The sequence below is a fragment of the Oncorhynchus nerka genome, linkage group LG5 (genome assembly GCF_034236695.1).
Source record: "Oncorhynchus nerka isolate Pitt River linkage group LG5, Oner_Uvic_2.0, whole genome shotgun sequence".
Taxonomy (NCBI): domain Eukaryota; kingdom Metazoa; phylum Chordata; class Actinopteri; order Salmoniformes; family Salmonidae; genus Oncorhynchus; species Oncorhynchus nerka.
In genome coordinates, this window is record NC_088400.1 from 56,876,281 (window position 1) to 56,891,454 (window position 15,174).

Genomic DNA, 15,174 nt, shown 5'->3' on the forward strand with positions numbered 1-15,174 from the left:
ATCCCGGTTCAACCCTAACCCTAGCTTCATGTCCACATCTCAGTTCAACCCTAACCCTAGTTTCATGTCCACATCCCGGTTCAACCCTAACCCTAGCTTCATGTCCACATCCAGGTTCAACCCTAACCCTAGCTTCATGTCCACATCCAGGTTCAACCCTAACCCTAGCTTCATGTCCACATCCCGGTTCAACCCTAACCCTAGCTTCATGTCCACATCCAGGTTCAACCCTAACCCTAGTATCATGTCCACATCCCGGTTCAACCCTACCCCTAGCTTCATGTCCACATCCAGGTTCAACCCTAACCCTAGCTTCATGTCCACATCCAGGTTCAACCCTAACCCTAGCTTCATGTCCACATCCAGGTTCAACCCTAACCCTAGCTTCATGTCCACATCCCGGTTCAACCCTAACCCTAGCTTCATGTCCACATCCAGGTTCAACCCTAACGCTAGCTTCATGTCCACATCCCGGTTGAACCCTAACCCTAGCTTCATGTCCACATCCAGGTTCAACCCTAACCCTAGCTTCATGTCCACATCCCGGTTCAACCCTAACCCTAGCTTCATGTCCACATCCCGGTTCAACCCTAACCCTAGCTTCATGTCCACATCCCGGTTGAACACTAACCCTAGCTTCATGTCCACATCCAGGTTCAACCCTAACCCTAGCTTCATGTCCACATCCCGGTTCAACCCTAACCCTAGTTTCATGTCCACATCCAGGTTCAACCCTAACCCTAGCTTCAGGTCCACATCCAGGTTCAACCCTAACCCTAGTTTCATGTCCACATCCCGGTTCAACCCTAACCCTAGCTTCATGTCCACATCCAGGTTCAACCCTAACCCTAGCTTCATGTCCACATCCCGGTTCAACCCTAACCCTAGATTCATGTCCACATCCCGGTTCAACCCTAACCCTAGTTTCATGGCCACATCCAGGTTCAACCCTAACCCTAGTTTCATGTCCACATCCCGGTTCAACCCTAACCCTAGTTTCATGTCCACATCCCGGTTCAACCCTAACCCTAGCTTCATGTCCACATCCCGGTTCAACCCTAACCCTAGTTTCATGTCCACATCCAGGTTCAACCCTAACCCTAGCTTCCTGTCCACATCCAGGTTCAACCCTAACCCTAGTTTCATGTCCACAACCCGGTTCAACCCTAACCCTAGTTTCATGTCCACATCCCGGTTCAACCCTAACCCTAGTTTCATGTCCACATCCCGGTTCAACCCTAACCCTAGCTTCATGTCCACATCCAGGTTCAACCCTAACCCTAGCTTCATGTACACATTCCGGTTCAACCCTAACCCTAGCTTCATGTCCACATCCAGGTTCAACCCTAACCCTAGTTTCATGTCCACATCCAGGTTCAACCCTAACCCTAGCTTCATGTCCACATCCCAGTTCAACCCTAATCCTAGCTTCATGTCCACATCCCGGTTCAACCCTAACCCTAGCTTCATGTCCACATCCCAGTTCAACCCTAATCCTAGCTTCATGTCCACATCTCGGTTCAACCCTAACCCTAGCTTCATGTCCACATCCAGGTTCAACCCTAATCCTAGCTTCATGTCCACATCCCGGTTCAACCCTAATCCTAGCTTCATGTCCACATCCAGGTTCAACCCTAACCCTAGCTTCATGTCCACATTCAGGTTCAACCCTAACCCTAGCTTCATGTCCACATCCAGGTTCAACCCTAACCCTAGCTTCATGTCCACATCCAGGTTCAACCCTAACCCTAGCTTCATGTCCACATCCCGGTTCAACCCTAACCCTAGCTTCATGTCCACATCCCGGTTCAACCCTAACCCTAGTTTCATGTCCACATCCCGGTTCAACCCTAACCCTAGTTTCATGTCCACATCCCGGTTCAACCCTAACCCTAGTTTCATGTCCACATCCCGGTTCAACCCTAACCCTAGCTTCATGTCCACATCCCGGTTCAACCCTAACCCTAGTTTCATGTCCACATCCAGGTTCAACCCTAACCCTAGCTTCCTGTCCACATCCAGGTTCAACCCTAACCCTAGTTTCATGTCCACAACCCGGTTCAACCCTAACCCTAGTTTCATGTCCACATCCCGGTTCAACCCTAACCCTAGTTTCATGTCCACATCCCGGTTCAACCCTAACCCTAGCTTCATGTCCACATCCAGGTTCAACCCTAACCCTAGCTTCATGTCCACATCTCGGTTCAACATTAGCTTCATGTCCACATCTCAGTTCAACCCTAACCCTAGCTTCATGTCCACATCCAGGTTCAACCCTAACCCTAGTTTCATGTCCACATCCAGGTTCAACCCTAACCCTAGCTTCATGTCCACATCCCGGTTCAACCCTAATCCTAGCTTCATGTCCACATCCCGGTTCAACCCTAATCCTAGCTTCATGTCCACATCTCGGTTCAACCCTAACCCTAGCTTCATGTCCACATCTCGGTTCAACCCTAATCCTAGCTTCATGTCCACATCTCAGTTCAACCCTAACCCTAGCTTCATGTCCACATCTCGGTTCAACCCTAACCCTAGCTTCATGTCCACATCTCGGTTCAACCCTAGCTTCATGTCCACATCCAGGTTCAACCCTAACCCTAGCTTCATGTCCACATCCCGGTTCAACCCTAACCCTAGTTTCATGTCCACATCCAGGTTCAACCCTAACCCTAGCTTCATGTCCACATCCAGGTTCAACCCTAACCCTATCTTCATGTCCACATCTCAGTTCAACCCTAACCCTAGCTTCATGTCCACATCCCGGTTCAACCCTAACCCTAGCTTCATGTCCACATCCCAGTTCAACCCTAATCCTAGCTTCATGTCCACATCTCGGTTCAACCCTAACCCTAGCTTCATGTCCACATCTTGGTTCAACCCTAACCCTAGCTCCATGTCCACATCTCAGTTCAACCCTAACCCTAGCTTCATGTCCACATCCCGGTTCAACCCTAATCCTAGCTTCATGTCCACATCCAGGTTCAACCCTAACCCTAGCTTCATGTCCACATTCAGGTTCAACCCTAACCCTAGCTTCATGTCCACATCCAGGTTCAACCCTAACCCTAGCTTCATGTCCACATACAGGTTCAACCCTAACCCTAGCTTCATGTCCACATCCCAGTTCAACCCTAATCCTAGCTTCATGTCCACATCTCGGTTCAACCCTAACCCTAGCTTCATGTCCACATCCAGGTTCAACCCTAATCCTAGCTTCATGTCCACATCCCGGTTCAAACCTAATCCTAGCTTCATGTCCACATCCAGGTTCAACCCTAACCCTAGCTTCATGTCCACATTCAGGTTCAACCCTAACCCTAGCTTCATGTCCACATCCAGGTTCAACCCTAACCCTAGCTTCATGTCCACATACAGGTTCAACCCTAACCCTAGCTTCATGTCCACATCCAGGTTCAACCCTAACCCTAGCTTCATGTCCACATCCAGGTTCAACCCTAACCCTAGCTTCATGTCCACATCCAGGTTCAACCCTAACCCTAGCTTCATGTCCACATCTCAGTTCAACCGTAACCCTAGCTTAATGTCCACATCCCGGTTCAACCCTAACCCTAGCTTCATGTCCACATCTCAGTTCAAACCTAACCCTAGCTTCATGTCCACATCTCGGTTCAACCCTAACCCTAGCTTCATGTTCACATCCCGGTTCAACCCTAATCCTAGCTTCATGTCCACATCCCGGTTCAACCCTAATCCTAGCTTCATGTCCACATCCCGGTTCAACCCTAATCCTAGCTTCATGTCCACATCTCGGTTCAACCCTAACCCTAGCTTCATGTCCACATCCCGGTTCAACCCTAATCCTAGCTTCATGTCCACATCCCTAGCTTCATGTTCAACCCTAATCCTAGCTTCATGTCCACATCCCGGTTCAACCCTAATCCTAGCTTCATGTCCACATCTCGGTTCAACCCTAACCCTAGCTTCATGTCCACATCTCGGTTCAACCCTAATCCTACCTTCATGTCCACATCTCAGTTCAACCCTAACCCTAGCTTCATGTCCACATCTCGGTTCAATCCTAGCTTCATGTCCACATCCAGGTTCAACCCTAACCCTAGCTTCATGCCCACATCCCGGTTCAACCCTAACCCTAGTTTCATGTCCACATCCAGGTTCAACCCTAACCCTAGCTTCATGTCCACATCCCGGTTCAAGCTTCATGTCCACATCTCAGTTAACCCTAGCTTCATGTCCACATCTCAGTTCAACCCTAACCCTAGCTTCATGCCCACATCCCGGTTCAACCCTAATCCTAGCTTCATGTCCACATCCCGGTTCAACCCTAATCCTAGCTTCATGTCCACATCTCGGTTCAACCCTAATCCTAGCTTCATGTCCACATCTCAGTTCAACCCTAACCCTAGCTTCATGTCCACATCTCGGTTCAACCCTAACCCTAGCTTCATGTCCACATCTCGGTTCAACCCTAACCCTAGCTTCATGTCCACATCCAGGTTCAACCCTAACCCTAGCTTCATGTCCACATCCCGGTTCAACCCTAACCCTAGTTTCATGTCCACATCCAGGTTCAACCCTAACCCTAGCTTCATGTCCACATCCCGGTTCAACCCTAACCCTAGCTTCATGTCCACATCTCAGTTCAACCCTAACCCTAGCTTCATGTCCACATCCCGGTTCAACCCTAACCCTAGCTTCATGTCCACATCCCAGTTCAACCCTAACCCTAGCTTCATGTCCACATCCAGGTTCAACCCTAACCCTAGCTTCATGTCCACATCTCAGTTCAACCCTAACCCTAGCTTCATGTCCACATCCCGGTTCAACCCTAACCCTAGCTTCATGTCCACATCCCAGTTCAACCCTAACCCTAGCTTCATGTCCACATCTCAGTTCAACCCTAACCCTAGCTTCATGTCCACATCTCGGTTCAACCCTAACCCTAGCTTCATGTCCACATCTCGGTTCAACCCTAGCTTCATGTCCACATCCAGGTTCAACCCTAACCCTAGCTTCATGTCCACATCCCGGTTCAACCCTAACCCTAGTTTCATGTCCACATCCAGGTTCAACCCTAACCCTAGCTTCATGTCCACATCCAGGTTCAACCCTAACCCTAGCTTCATGTCCACATCTCAGTTCAACCCTAACCCTAGCTTCATGTCCACATCCCGGTTCAACCCTAACCCTAGCTTCATGTCCACATCCCAGTTCAACCCTAACCCTAGCTTCATGTCCACATCTAGGTTCAACCCTAACCCTAGCTTCATGTCCACATACAGGTTCAACCCTAACCCTAGCTTCATGTCCACATCCCAGTTCAACCCTAATCCTAGCTTCATGTCCACATCTCGGTTCAACCCTAACCCTAGCTTCATGTCCACATTCAGGTTCAACCCTAACCCTAGCTTCATGTCCACATCCAGGTTCAACCCTAACCCTAGCTTCATGTCCACATACAGGTTCAACCCTAACCCTAGCTTCATGTCCACATCCAGGTTCAACCCTAACCCTAGCTTCATGTCCACATCCAGGTTCAACCCTAACCCTAGCTTCATGTCCACATCCAGGTTCAACCCTAACCCTAGCTTCATGTCCACATCTCAGTTCAACCCTAACCCTAGCTTCATGTCCACATCCCGGTTCAACCCTAACCCTAGCTTCATGTCCACATCTCAGTTCAAACCTAACCCTAGCTTCATGTCCACATCTCGGTTCAACCCTAACCCTAGCTTCATGTCCACATCCCGGTTCAACCCTAATCCTAGCTTCATGTCCACATCTCGGTTCAACCCTAACCCTAGCTTCATGTCCACATCCCGGTTCAACCCTAATCCTAGCTTCATGTCCACATCTCAGTTCAACCCTAACCCTAGCTTCATGTCCACATCTCGGTTCAACCCTAACCCTAGCTTCATGTCCACATCTCGGTTCAACCCTAGCTTCATGTCCACATCCAGGTTCAACCCTAACCCTAGCTTCATGTCCACATCCCGGTTCAACCCTAACCCTAGTTTCATGTCCACATCCAGGTTCAACCCTAACCCTAGCTTCATGTCCACATCCCGGTTCAACCCTAATCCTAGCTTCATGTCCACATCCAGGTTCAACCCTAACCCTAGCTTCATGTCCACATCCAGGTTCAACCCTAACCCTAGCTTCATTTCCACATCCAGGTTCAACCCTAACCCTAGCTTCATGTCCACATCCCGGTTCAACCCTAACCCTAGCTTCATGTCCACATCCAGGTTAAACCCTAACCCTAGCTTCATGTCCACATCCCGGTTGAACCCTAACCCTAGCTTCATGTCCACATCCAGGTTCAACCCTAACCCTAGCTTCATGTCCACATCCCGGTTCAACCCTAACCCTAGCTTCATGTCCACATCCCGGTTCAACCCTAACCCTAGCTTCATGTCCACATCCCGGTTGAACCCTAACCCTAGCTTCATGTCCACATCCAGGTTCAACCCTAACCCTAGCTTCATGTCCACATCCAGGTTCAACCCTAACCCTAGCTTCATGTCCACATCTCAGTTCAACCGTAACCCTAGCTTAATGTCCACATCCCGGTTCAACCCTAACCCTAGCTTCATGTCCACATCTCAGTTCAAACCTAACCCTAGCTTCATGTCCACATCTCGGTTCAACCCTAACCCTAGCTTCATGTTCACATCCCGGTTCAACCCTAATCCTAGCTTCATGTCCACATCCCGGTTCAACCCTAATCCTAGCTTCATGTCCACATCCCGGTTCAACCCTAATCCTAGCTTCATGTCCACATCTCGGTTCAACCCTAACCCTAGCTTCATGTCCACATCCCGGTTCAACCCTAATCCTAGCTTCATGTCCACATCCCGGTTCAACCCTAATCCTAGCTTCATGTCCACATCCCGGTTCAACCCTAATCCTAGCTTCATGTCCACATCTCGGTTCAACCCTAACCCTAGCTTCATGTCCACATCTCGGTTCAACCCTAATCCTAGCTTCATGTCCACATCTCAGTTCAACCCTAACCCTAGCTTCATGTCCACATCTCGGTTCAATCCTAGCTTCATGTCCACATCCAGGTTCAACCCTAACCCTAGCTTCATGTCCACATCCCGGTTCAACCCTAACCCTAGCTTCATGTCCACATCTCAGTTCAACCCTAACCCTAGCTTCATGCCCACATCCCGGTTCAACCCTAATCCTAGCTTCATGTCCACATCCCGGTTCAACCCTAATCCTAGCTTCATGTCCTAATCCTAGCTTCATGTCCACCGGTTCAACCCTAATCCTAGCTTCATGTCCACATCTCGGTTCAACCCTAACCCTAGCTTCATGTCCACATCTCGGTTCAACCCTAATCCTAGCTTCATGTCCACATCTCAGTTCAACCCTAACCCTAGCTTCATGTCCACATCTCGGTTCAACCCTAACCCTAGCTTCATGTCCACATCTCGGTTCAACCCTAGCTTCATGTCCACATCCAGGTTCAACCCTAACCCTAGCTTCATGTCCACATCCCGGTTCAACCCTAACCCTAGTTTCATGTCCACATCCAGGTTCAACCCTAACCCTAGCTTCATGTCCACATCCAGGTTCAACCCTAACCCTAGCTTCATGTCCACATCTCAGTTCAACCCTAACCCTAGCTTCATGTCCACATCCCGGTTCAACCCTAACCCTAGCTTCATGTCCACATCCCAGTTCAACCCTAACCCTAGCTTCATGTCCACATCCAGGTTCAACCCTAACCCTAGCTTCATGTCCACATCTCAGTTCAACCCTAACCCTAGCTTCATGTCCACATCTCAGTTCAACCCTAACCCTAGCTTCATGTCCATCCCGGTTCATCCCAGTTCAACCCTAACCCTAGCTTCATGTCCACATCTCAGTTCAACCCTAACCCTAGCTTCATGTCCACATCTCGGTTCAACCCTAACCCTAGCTTCATGTCCACATCTCGGTTCAACCCTAGCTTCATGTCCACATCCAGGTTCAACCCTAACCCTAGCTTCATGTCCACATCCCGGTTCAACCCTAACCCTAGTTTCATGTCCACATCCAGGTTCAACCCTAACCCTAGCTTCATGTCCACATCCAGGTTCAACCCTAACCCTAGCTTCATGTCCACATCTCAGTTCAACCCTAACCCTAGCTTCATGTCCACATCCCGGTTCAACCCTAACCCTAGCTTCATGTCCACATCCCAGTTCAACCCTAACCCTAGCTTCATGTCCACATCCAGGTTCAACCCTAACCCTAGCTTCATGTCCACATACAGGTTCAACCCTAACCCTAGCTTCATGTCCACATCCCAGTTCAACCCTAATCCTAGCTTCATGTCCACATCTCGGTTCAACCCTAACCCTAGCTTCATGTCCACATTCAGGTTCAACCTTAACCCTAGCTTCATGTCCACATCCAGGTTCAACCCTAACCCTAGCTTCATGTCCACATACAGGTTCAACCCTAACCCTAGCTTCATGTCCACATCCAGGTTCAACCCTAACCCTAGCTTCATGTCCACATCCCAGTTCAACCCTAACCCTAGCTTCATGTCCACATCCAGGTTCAACCCTAACCCTAGCTTCATGTCCACATCTCAGTTCAACCCTAACCCTAGCTTCATGTCCACATCCCGGTTCAACCCTAACCCTAGCTTCATGTCCACATCTCAGTTCAAACCTAACCCTAGCTTCATGTCCACATCTCGGTTCAACCCTAACCCTAGCTTCATGTCCACATCCCGGTTCAACCCTAATCCTAGCTTCATGTCCACATCTCGGTTCAACCCTAACCCTAGCTTCATGTCCACATCTCGGTTCAACCCTAATCCTAGCTTCATGTCCACATCTCAGTTCAACCCTAACCCTAGCTTCATGTCCACATCTCGGTTCAACCCTAACCCTAGCTTCATGTCCACATCTCGGTTCAACCCTAGCTTCATGTCCACATCCAGGTTCAACCCTAACCCTAGCTTCATGTCCACATCCCGGTTCAACCCTAACCCTAGTTTCATGTCCACATCCAGGTTCAACCCTAACCCTAGCTTCATGTCCACATCCCGGTTCAACCCTAATCCTAGCTTCATGTCCACATCCAGGTTCAACCCTAACCCTAGCTTCATGTCCACATCCAGGTTCAACCCTAACCCTAGCTTCATTTCCACATCCAGGTTCAACCCTAACCCTAGCTTCATGTCCACATCCCGGTTCAACCCTAACCCTAGCTTCATGTCCACATCCAGGTTCAACCCTAACCCTAGCTTCATGTCCACATCCCGGTTGAACCCTAACCCTAGCTTCATGTCCACATCCAGGTTCAACCCTAACCCTAGCTTCATGTCCACATCCCGGTTCAACCCTAACCCTAGCTTCATGTCCACATCCCGGTTCAACCCTAACCCTAGCTTCATGTCCACATCCCGGTTGAACCCTAACCCTAGCTTCATGTCCACATCCAGGTTCAACCCTAACCCTAGCTTCATGTCCACATCCCGGTTCAACCCTAACCCTAGCTTCATGTCCACATCCCGGTTCAACCCTAACCCTAGCTTCATGTCCACATCCCGGTTGAACCCTAACCCTAGCTTCATGTCCACATCCAGGTTCAACCCTAACCCTAGCTTCATGTCCACATCCAGGTTCAACCCTAACCCTAGCTTCATGTCCACATCCCGGTTGAACCCTAACCCTAGCTTCATGTCCACATCCAGGTTCAACCCTAACCCTAGCTTCATGTCCACATCCCGGTTCAACCCTAACCCTAGCTTCATGTCCACATCCCGGTTCAACCCTAACCCTAGCTTCATGTCCACATCCCGGTTGAACCCTAACCCTAGCTTCATGTCCACATCCAGGTTCAACCCTAACCCTAGCTTCATGTCCACATCCCGGTTCAACCCTAACCCTAGTTTCATGTCCACATCCAGGTTCAACCCTAACCCTAGCTTCATGTCCACATCCAGGTTCAACCCTAACCCTAGTTTCATGTCCACATCCCGGTTCAACCCTAACCCTAGCTTCATGTCCACATCCAGGTTCAACCCTAACCCTAGCTTCATGTCCACATCCCGGTTCAACCCTAACCCTAGCTTCATGTCCACATCCAGGTTCAACCCTAACCCTAATTTCATGTCCACATCCCGGTTCAACCCTAACCCTAGTTTCATGTCCACATCCCGGTTCAACCCTAACCCTAGCTTCATGTCCACATCTCGGTTCAACCCTAACCCTAGCTTCATGTCCACATCTCGGTTCAACCCTAATCCTAACTTCATGAGGACCACTTTGGAAACAAGGATTTTAATTAATACTTTGAAGTGCTATACTCTGAGACCACATTGTACATATTGTTGTATATGTCTCTTACTCAAATAAGTTCAATTCAATTCATGTCCACATCCTGGTTCAACCCTTACCCTTACCTTACCCTTAGCTTCATGTCCACATCCTGGTTCAACCCTTACCCTTACCTTACCCTTAGCTTCATGTCCACATCCTGGTTCAACCCTTACCCTTGCCTGAATCACAACCCCCCTAACCCTAACACTAGCTCCATGTCCACAAGTACCAGTTCTGTTCTCAGAAACAGAAACAGTAACCAACGGTTCAGTAAATCCACAGCTTACACCTGATATTTTTAGCGCAAGTCATTTTCAACCCTTTGTCATCACAGGGCCCTCAAAGGAAAGCATCCCCCTCTAAACCCTGCAGTAAAGCAGACATGTCTGTTGTGAATTAAAAGGGCTTTCGAGGTATGCATTTTACAGCATGTCCTGCATTCTTCAGTCCCCAAGGGGAGAGGAATGTGATTTACAGGGTCTCTGTATGAGTGACAAGGTATTCAGGACACACACACACGACTCTACAGCTGCCCACAGACATCAGCCACAGACAGTCTGGCACACGGCACAGCGGGGGGGGGGGCAGCTGCATGTCGACAAACACTGGCACTGGTCTGGACTGGTCTCCTCCGCTGCTGACAACTGGACCAGGAACAACTCAAATGATACATTGGCAACATCCACAGGCTGATGAAAGGGTAACCCGAGATACATCATCTCCATCCAGTCAAACCTGTGGGACATGGGACTAGTGCTGGAGCAGTGTACTGAGCCACAGGCCCATAAGAGGGCTAATGATGTTCTAATATAACGCTGCTGTCCTCTGGAACAGGCCCTTCACTGATTGGATGAGCAATGAGAGCAGGGCAAAGAGCTGCAAGTGCCATGCTGTAAAATCAATCAATTGGCCAAGCAGGCAGATCCAGGCTGGCTGGTTTACAGGGTGCAGGCAGGCCCCCCTAATTACCACACAGGGTTAGGTCCTTACATCGCTCAGCATGAGGTCTAAAACAACCACCTTTGGGTCATTGATTAGAACAACAATTGCATAAGATTATTCAACCAAATTAAACATTGCAAAAGATTATGTACAGTATGTAATGATTTGTCAATTTAACCTCAGTAAAATGGTGCTGTGACAGTTCCCTAAACCATCCCTGCCTGATAAAAATTCTGAACACCTAGTTTGTCTTCTGCAGTACCCCAGACCTTCATCAGAGAAGGCTTTCATCCTGTGTCCCCTAGTCAGAACATCACCATCCACGATGGTGCATCAGATCAGCCTCAACACACACACACACATGCACACACACACACTTCCCCCTGCGGAGGGGCCTACACATGTCTGTTAGTGATCTGCCGGAGATCTGAGGGTCTCTCCGTTCTCACCAGCCCCCGTGAGAGCTTCCAAGAGGGGCAGCCAGCCCCCCTTCCCCTCGCCGCTCCACTCTGCTGGTGCTTGCTCTCATTTAACTTCCAGAGTGAAGAGCATTTGCTGCATGAGACACACCCGGGCCAACACACTTGAAGTGCCTCTCCTACATCTCCTGGATGTTGTTAATTAGATATAGCACAATACCAAAGCGCTCCTCTCCGAAAGTGGTGTCAGGGGCTTCTGTCAGAGAGAGAGAGAGAGAGAGAGAGAGAGCACAAGCAGCCACAAAGTTGTCAGCACACGCACTCCCAATGAGGGGGGGAGGGGAGGAGATGATGGTTTTCCCTGCATTTTGGATGTAGCAGTGCCTGGGCTGGTCCTTATTGGGGAAATTTTTATTGTTTGAAATGGGATTGTCCCATGCCTGCTCAGTTGGAACAGCACATTTTATACATGGGCAGCCAGTCTACCCGACGACAGTGTTGCTCACTGTTTGACTGGTCGCATGGGGACTCAAATTGATTCATAAATGAACGTTGTCTTTCAGTGGCAAAGAGGCCCGGCTAGAATTCAGAGAAATGTGCATGATATTATTTTAATAAAAATGAATGACCTATCAGGGATTTTTGTGCATGATCCATTAAGGATGGCATCACAAGCAGGAACTAGGGCTGCGGGGCTATTTGTGGGGAAGATTCGGCCTTGTTAGCATGTAATATGTAATAATATGTGTGATAATGCACGGCTGGGGCTTTAATGGTGTAATGTAGTGTTTTATAAGCAGCACAAGGGAGTGTAAGGGGGGGGGGGGTTAGAGGACATGCAGTCTCCTTCACCATCTCATTTGTGACAAAGTAGATTTGACTGACAGGGTGGATCCGGTGCTCATTGGACCAGCAACATTTCAATCATTCACTTAATCAGAATTTTCCATCGGTCAGAGACACCATTCAACCCAGCAACTAGCATTGGCTTTAAGTGTCACCACGTCTCCTTGATATCCCTGGTCATTATATGATCTCAATGATGGTTAAACAACCACATTACAGGAATAGTCAAAACAGCACATGAATATACAGTTGAAGTCGGAAGTTTACATACACCTTAGCCAAATACATTTAAACCCCGTTTTTCACAATTCCTGACATTTAATCCTAGTAAAAAGTCACTGTCTTAGGTCATTTAGGATCACCACTTTATTTTAAGAATGTGAAATGTCAGAATAATAGTAGAGAGAATTATTTATTTCAGCTTTTATTTCTTTCATCACATTCCCAGTGGGTCAGAAGTTTACATACACTCAATTATTATTTGGTAGCATTGCTTTAAATGTTTAAACTTGGGTTTAACGTTTCGGGAAGCCTTCCACAAGCTTCCCACAATAAGTTGGGTGAATTTTGGTCCATTCCTCCTTACAGAGCTGGTGTAACTGAGTCAAGTTTGTAGGCCTCCTTGCTCGCACACGCTTTTTCAGTTCTGCCCACAAATTGTCTATAGAATTGAGGTCAGGGCTTTGTGATGGCCACTCCAATACTTTGACTTTGTCCTTAAGCCATTTTGCCACAACTTTGGAAGTATGCTTGGGGTCATTGTCCATTTGGACAACTTCCTGACTGATTGTCTTGAGATGTTGCTTCAATATATCCACATAATTATCATTCCTCATGATGCCATCTATTTTGGATAGTGCACCAGTCCCTCCTGCAGCAAAGCACCCCCACAACATGTTGCCACACCTGTGCTTCACGGTTGGTATAGTGTTCTTTGGCTTGCAAGCCTCCCCATTTTGTCTCCAAATGTAACGATGTAAGACCAAACAGTTCTATTTTTGTTTCATCCGACCAGAGGACATTCCTCCAAAAAGTAAGATCTTTGTTCCCATGTTCAGTTGCAAACCATAGTCTGTCTTTTTTTATAGTGGTTTTGGAGCAGTGGCTTCTTCCTTGCTGAGCTGCCTTTCAGGTTATGTCGATATAGGACTCGTTTTACTGTGGATATCGATGCTTTTGTACCTGTTTCCTCCAGCATCTTCACAAGGTTCTTTGCTGTTGTTCTGGGATTGATTTGCACTTTTCACATTAAAGTACGTTCATCTCTAGGAGACAGAATGCATCTCCTTCCTGAGCGGTATGACGGCTGCGTGGTACCATGGTGTTTATACTTCCGTGCTATTGTTTGTAAATTGCTCCCAAGGATGAACCAGACTTGTGGAGGTCTACAATTTTTTTCAGAGGTCTTAGCTAATTTCTTTTGATTTTCCCATGATGTCAAGCAAAGAGGCACTGAGTTTGAAGGTAGGCCTTGAAATACATCCACAGGTACACCTCCAATTGACTCAAATTATGTCAATTAGCCTATCAGAAGCTTCTAAAGCCATGATAATTTTCTGGAATTTTCCAAACTGTTTAAAGGCAGTCAACTTAGTGTATGTAAACTTTTGACCCACTGGATTTGTGATACAGTGAATTATAAGTGAAATAATCTGTCTGTAAACAATTGTTGGAAAAATGACTTATGTCATGCACAAAGTAGATGTCCTAACCGACTTGCCAAAACTATAATTTGTTAACAAGAAATGTGTGGAGTCGTTGAAAAACGAGTTTTAATGACTCCAACCTAACTGTATGTAAACATCTGACCTCAACTGTATATTTTAGTGATAAGTGCTATTGACAACTGCACAGTTAATGTGAAACGCTTAACTTGCATGTTCTACCTAACAGCGCAGTAATCAATATAACAAATGTATAACTAATTAAAAAATATATATACAATAAAGAAAACATGAGAAATAAGAAATGAAATAGGAAGCTATGGTGGTGCAATGTAAAGTGAGCGCTGTCTCGGAGTCAAACCCAAGATGCAATTTTTTTTAGAGCAGAGTTCCCCAACTGGCCCCCATGTTCTCTGAGCAATACAAAAAAAAGTTTATATTTTTTATTGTTGGGCATAAGACTGTCAAAACACCAGCAAATCCACTCCAAGTGATTTCAATATTGGAAATATGTTCCAAAGTATTCCCAAGCATAATAGAGACATACATGTATGTGCTCGTAAACAAATGTAAGCAAGGTTTTAAATTATTATGTTTTAGTCAAATAGGACATCTGTTTGGGCTTCTTACGGTCAATTTGCAGTCCACAAATGATTGAAAATTGAGTTCTGGCCCCCTGACACTCCCCTCAATAAAATAATTGTCCCGCGGCTGAATCTAGTTGATGATCCATGTTTTAGACCGTCCAAAGAGAGAGAAAGATCTCATTGAATAGTATTCTCCTGCGGCACTGAGGTGAGCGGTGCAGCAACCTGGGAGTCATAAACCCTTCTGAGGTTGGTTTATAAGGAGTATTAATAATATATGAATAACTCATGGGGATGTCCTACTGACTTCCTGACTTTTGATCCGCTCATTACAATAGGACCACCACACAGCCAATAGGAGAAGGGCTAGGAAGAGCAGGATGTCAAGGGCCATGTCTCTATA